Consider the following 6,850-nt stretch of genomic DNA (forward strand, 5'->3'; position numbering starts at 1 on the left):
AAAAATGTAATCGGAATATTTTTTCCGAATTTTCAAAATAATTCTGGAAAACTTTAGAAAATTTTTTTTATGAGACAAAAAAAAATGGAAAGCAAAACAATTTTATTTTTGGGAAAGGTTTATGAAAAATTGTTCAAAAATTTGAATTGGCCATTTTTGTTGTGGGGAAAATCTGGTGACTCTTCTAGTGACACTTAACTGAGCACTTGCACCTGGAAATCCTGAGCAACTCGAGTTTTAATCTATACGAACATCCTTTTTTTTTCTGTACTCCACAGGGAACAAAAGGAGCCCTTCGAAATGGGAAAATCTTTTGTTGGAAGTTTCGGGTGGTTCCGAGAGAAGATTGTCGAGCAAGTTGAAGTCTTTCCGAGGAGTGATGCTGATCGGAGTGGCGAGACAGTAACAGTCTCCCCAAGATGTTTTCCTGATAACTTTCAGGAGTGATTCGAAGCAGCGGAGGTTGTTGGATGGATTGATCGAGGGCCTCAAAACTACCCTGTCATCGGCAGGATATGACACAATTGAAGGGGACTAAATCAAATTTAATCTTCAAAAGAAAAACTCAAGTTTCAGAGACTATTTTAATCCGATAAAAATCCTCTGTGTACTTTATATTTTTTATTATAATTAGGAAATAATTAGAATTAGCATCAGAAGTAATTCGAATACATTCGCCAATTTTGTAATTAAAATATTCATTATTGTCGTCAGTTTTTCCTAAACTTTACTTACGAAACAAAAAAAAAATTGAAAAACTTTTCAAAACATTTCCCAAAAATAAAATTGTTTTGTTCCGATGTTTTTTTTCCAGAAAAGTTTTCCGGGATTTTTTTCAAAATTTGGAAAAAATATTCCGTACAATTTTTTTTTACCCGAGTAAAGGAGAAATTTCTCGATATTCCTGTAAATCAGCAACAACCTGAAGATTTCAGTAAGAAAAGAGTCAACAGTTGGAGTTTACTGTTGGGGGTAAGAATTGTTGCTTCATCTTTCAGAGGAAAATCACCTGCTGTTAGTCTATCCTCCCACGCAGGATGGGCTTTTCTCTTCTCGTTTGATCTAGTAAAGAAAACGATGGGTTGTTTGGAGAGATTGGAGCGGAGGGATTCTGTATCAACCATTTGTTCCTTGTCGTAGGCGAACAGTTGCAGATGCCTTGAAATTAATTGAACCCACCGGTACATGAAGGGGCGGACACGTTGGAATAACGAGACAGGTGTGTTATGTGTTTCAGAGACGATCACAGACTAGTCCTGAATGGCTCAAACACTAATGGAGCACCAGAAACCACCCACTCTCAGGGTTAAATCAGATTATGTCTCCAGAGTGTCTCCAGTTTTCAATTGGCATTTTATTTCCTCTTAGAGACTCCTCCACGTCATCAAGTATTTCTCAAAGACGATTCGACAAAATTGAGGATTGAATTTTCAGGGAATATCTATGAATCCTGCAGAAATAACGGATTTTTCGATAAGAACTCAATTGCAAAGCGAAAGGAGAACTACAAGAAAGGTCATTATGAAAATTTCGGTGGATCATTAGATTTGGAGATATTTCTCTCAATCTTCATGGTCCATCGTCTTGGTGATCGAGATAATTCAAACTTTCAAGACCATTAGAATTGACTCATCGTTATTACTCATCCTTTCGGAAGATAAACTTCAATATGCGATTGGATTACAACTTAAGTCGAGAATTAATAATCAGGTACTCGGTAAGTGATACAAGTTGCGACGTACACGTTTGAATTCAGCGCTGCGATTATTCCTTGGAAGTGAATTCTATGAAGACAAAGTTATCTCGACTGCATGAAACACTTCGATAAGAGATAAACTTCTCCAGTAACTGTGACTGTGCGGGAGTTAATGCTAGTTGACGACCAATAGGAACTCTGTTTAACTCCACCGATTGAAATGAAAATTTTACACGAGTAATTTTTTGCTATAATACGAAGTCCCGTCGCTCTCGCTGAGAATAATTCAATGGAAGTTACGGTATTTGCTTCCAAATGGTCGCATTGTAATCGTTGACATTTAAGTTTTGTGTCTTTATATTATGGCCATCAATTAAAATAAATTCCGAATTTTTCAGTGATTTTCAAAGAGCCAGCTTTCTGATTTTACCTTCTATTATTTTTCAAACTCATGACTCATGGATTATGCGCGGAGAAAATATTTTTTAAAGAAAATTCTATCGATATGTTAAAATTTTTTTACAGATAGAGAGAAGAGAGATTGAGATAGAGAGAATAATTAAAATGAAATTATAATGAATGAATTTGAAAAAAAAAAGTTCTCATTCGGAATTTTCAAGTGAATGGGAAGTTTTAATTATATTCAGTCCTTTCTCATTCATTGAATTATTAATTGAGAGGCAGAAGGCACAAGAAAGCAATGGAAAATCAGTGGGCGAAGAATAATATAAACATTCCGACAATGGAATTTCCGTAATTTTTATGAAATGCCGAGGGAACAGGAGCTCGTAATTCTCGGGATTCAGTGGCATTTTTCCAAAAATTCTGCCCATCAATTAATGGAAAGGAGTAGTAATTAGGTTTCCCATTAAAACTCTGCATTTTCATAACATAAATTTGTGAAATTGTTCACTGAAATAATAGGCATTGCTCCACCCACGCCCAGCCTCTTATTATTTCCATTATGTATTCCGTTTAATTATATTTGAACTTTGCCGGCACCTGAGAGCAGGTATCAGCAACAGAAATAATTACTTGGCTTCGAATTCGCAAGTTTCATAATTTCCTCATGTGTTTTGGATATTCACATTTTATTGAAATAAATTCATTGAAATAAATTTTCGTCCCATGCAATTCCGCAAACAAAGAAATATGTACATTCTGATAATCCGCAATATCTTCTGCACTAACAATTCCATTCGAACGAATCAAATTTCATTTTAAAGCTGAAAAAAATCCCTTCAAAACCGAAAAAAAATCTCGAAAATTCACTCAGCGGCTCTCGAGATATCGAATTTAGAAAATCACCACCAATATCGTCAAAGAACAAAAATCCATTCCACTTCTTCCGCAACTTTTTTGAAAATATCTCTTCAACTAAAGGAAAACCCTCGATTTACGTAATAACCTTTTTGATAGCTCTGAATTACCTCTACAAAAACAATAATAACAAAAATTTCCGTATCTCCCTTAGATTTCGAGATTTTCAAGGGTATTTGCGATCTTCTGGGAAGCCATTGTTACTCCCTCTTTTTTCACGAGTTTGTTAACTATCCCATTAAATATTTCGAAACGACTGATTATTTATTATCATTTATTCATTATTATCAATTATTATTGGAAGAATTCACTTGAAAAATAAATTCTAGGAAATATTTTGTGGGAAATTAAATTGATCGCAGTTTGTGAGTGACAGAGAGTGCACTGATGATAAATTGAATAGAATTTAATTTAAAGTGGATGGAGTTGATGAAGTGCTCGATACTAAGAAGCTGTTACCGATGTCCTTTCATTTTTCATTTTTTTTCCTAAATTTCTTTCTTCGTCTTATCATTATTTAATGACTCACAAATTTTGTAAAATTTCCGGAATTTTCCCAAAGTTTACTGAGAGCGTCAAGAAATTCTCCCGCCGTGATTAAATTCCATCAGACATTAAACAACAATAAAATCCCAAAACTGTAATTTTTTTCAAATTAATTCAGCGACGAAAAGGTAAACTAGTCTAAATGCATTTTCCTCTCGAGGTTTTCCCCCAATATCTCCGAATTGAAGTAACATACCGAATTTTACATGCAAACATTTTTTATCTAAAAAAATAAGAGCTACAAAAAAGGTATGTATGAAAAAATCGGTGTCTTCCTTCGATTACGAGATATTGGCAAAAAATTGGTCTTTAAAAAAAATACACTGGCGGTTTATCACGTTGCAGCGGAGTTTGGTGAATTGTTTATCAGGAATTAGTGAAAAATTATTAAAATGCGGAGATATTGGCACCAACTTTTAAAAAAGACACTTGACTTACATAGAATGTCTGATCGTTAGCTGACCCTCTCCACTGGGTCGCGTAGTCACTCCGCCTGGATTGTCTCGCGTGGTAACGTGTCCTAAAACACCACTAATTACTCTATCCCTCATCAATGGAAAGATTGAAATACCTCGTGTAACCAGATAGCAATCATTGTGACACTGATTATATTCAACAGTGAATTATTCAACTGGAATACTTTGAATTTAGGGGTGTTTGTGACAAATTTATTCCACCCTCTCTTGGCGCACGGGAAAGGCTGACTGAGCTCAGCTGCCTGATCTGCCTGACAATCCCAATGGGTCACCCCACCACCACTACCACCACCACCACCACCACCACCACCCCCATCTATTACGCTTCGACAAGTGGCGCCAACTGCTGCTCAACTTCATCATCCACGCACCTAGATTTATCGGGGGTGAGTCGATCACTCCAATTAATTTAAAGATGTTCACCCTTTTACCTGGAATTTATGATTTTTTTTCTGTAAAAAATACACGGAATTTCAGAAAAATTCGATCGGTGGAAAAATGAAAAAGTATTGAATAAGGGAAATTCTAGTCCCGTTCGAATAAAATTTTGCACTCTTTCCGAGAAAATTTCTGAGAATTTTTTAAAAAATTTTGTCGACAAATTTCGGGAAAAAATAATGAATAAATTTTTAATAACAGTCATCAACAAATTGACATAAAAAATATAGTTTGAGAGACCATCAAATAAAATATGGTAAAACCATCAGTTCAATTTCACAAATGAGAAAATTTGATTGATAGGAGTCATAAATTCAATTCAATTAGGAAATTTTTTTAATATGTGCTAATTGCGAAAATCTAGCTGTCGCAATTATGATATAATTCCACGAAATTCAATCTAGGAATTCATGAGACCGCCCACGCCGGATTCAAAATCCTTCACTCAATTCGAGAAATGAGAAAGCTCCATTCAATATTTTAATACCCAGTGTATTTAGTGCTTCATAATTACGAGAATCCGCCCACCAATCTTTTCAATGTACCATCCAAACACTTCCACAACAGAACCACCTGTAGCCATGAGCGATTATGTTCCCTGGGAGATTTAAATCCAAAATGTGGTCAGCAGTCTCTGACCTCATTCGTATTCCCTCTGAAAAGTTCATGTATTTTCTTGAGTACATGCCCCCACATGCCTGCAGTCATCAAACTAATGAATATATTTTAATTATAAATCAAAAATCATAAAAATCGGTATGATAAAAAGTTTAAATTATTTTGCTCACTATTAAACCCAAAAAACCAGGCCGACAACTATTTACTCCCTATTTATAAAAAAACCATTCATTATTAAAAATTAAAAATGATTAATTACTAATTAAAAATTGCAATACCGTCGCGAAATCGTCGGACTAATTGTGACGATCATTTTGAATTGGTTTGATTTTTTTTTATTAACCGAACCGATCAATATTCGTGGAGAAATGATTAATTATGAAAAATAAAAAATTGTTAATTAGGAGACACCTGGGAAATAATTGATAAAAAAAATTCACGAAAAACTCGTGATTTTCACTGCAAATTTTTCTCCTCACGATAAAAATCGGGTGGTAATTCTCAGAATTCGACATGCGTGTGGGCGTCGAGAGCAGCTAATCGATTCTCGCAATTTCTGGAGTGGATCCTTGAAAAGTAAAATATATAACAAAAGTTTCATCAATAATTAATGAAAATGAAGAATGACACCTGGTGCTGATGAAAAGCGCAAGTCCTCTCTCCAGGTCCCTCCATTTTTCCTACTCGAATAATTAATCTCGATGGGATTCCCACATTTCCTTTCTACCTCAAACCTCTTTTTCGCAAATCCGTTTAAAAATTCACTAGGTCCATAATGCGCGCAGATAATTACCGCTGTAGCGCTCAGAATTAATTACAAAATATATATATGCAATTTCTTTTATTTATTTATTCAAACATAAAATTAACTCTCGCTAAAAAAAAATCATTTCAATATGAATTCGGCGATAATGAATTTAAAAAATCCCCTAGCTTTTTCCGCTATATTTTTTTAATTAAAAACATAAAATCATCGCATCCGCGATTTTCTCGTCGATCCGTAAAATAAAAATCGATTCGATAGTGCAATGAGTCATGATAAAATAATTAAATCAGCTCAGGCAATCGGGGTTGACAGCTATTGAGAAAAAGTTCCTCTACTTTATCAGCATTACGTAATACTTGGGAGGAATATCGGCTGAGGGTGAATAGACTGTTTTATCTTTCAATTGTTATAGTGAATAGTTTAAAAAATTCACTGCAAAATAATCACTTTGTTCGAAATTATCCGTTTTGACCTTGAGATTTAGAGAAATTTTTGAAAATTGGAAATTTCAAATTTTGAACTTGCTTAAATGGAGCCTCACGAATAATTTTTTTTATTAATTCCTTCAAACAATATAATATTTATTCCTAAAATTAAATAGAATATAATAATTTTCCATGGCTATGTCAACTATTTAACGCAGTGAAATATTAATAAAAAATTAATTACGATAAGTATTGCGATAAGTATAATCACGGGGTGATAATCTTCTGTTTTGAGTATACGTGGAGAATTTCTTTAAGTGGAAATACGGAATGAATGAAAGGGTTAAGGGATTGGAGATGATTATGATTTCTCAGTGGAGCCGTGGGCAGTGCGTGTCAAAGCAATTGATTGTTGTCAATCAACGTGGAAAATTAATCAAACACACGCACATCCCTCAGCGAAGCCGCAACCCGAGACATTTCTATGATGATTTTTATAAATATACCGCCAACACAGATCCCACAAATTGACCTTTCAGCGATAGTATCGCTCTCTACTAATTAA

Source organism: Fopius arisanus, unplaced genomic scaffold (assembly GCF_000806365.1).
Source record: "Fopius arisanus strain USDA-PBARC FA_bdor unplaced genomic scaffold, ASM80636v1 scaffold00002, whole genome shotgun sequence".
NCBI lineage: Eukaryota > Metazoa > Arthropoda > Insecta > Hymenoptera > Braconidae > Fopius > Fopius arisanus.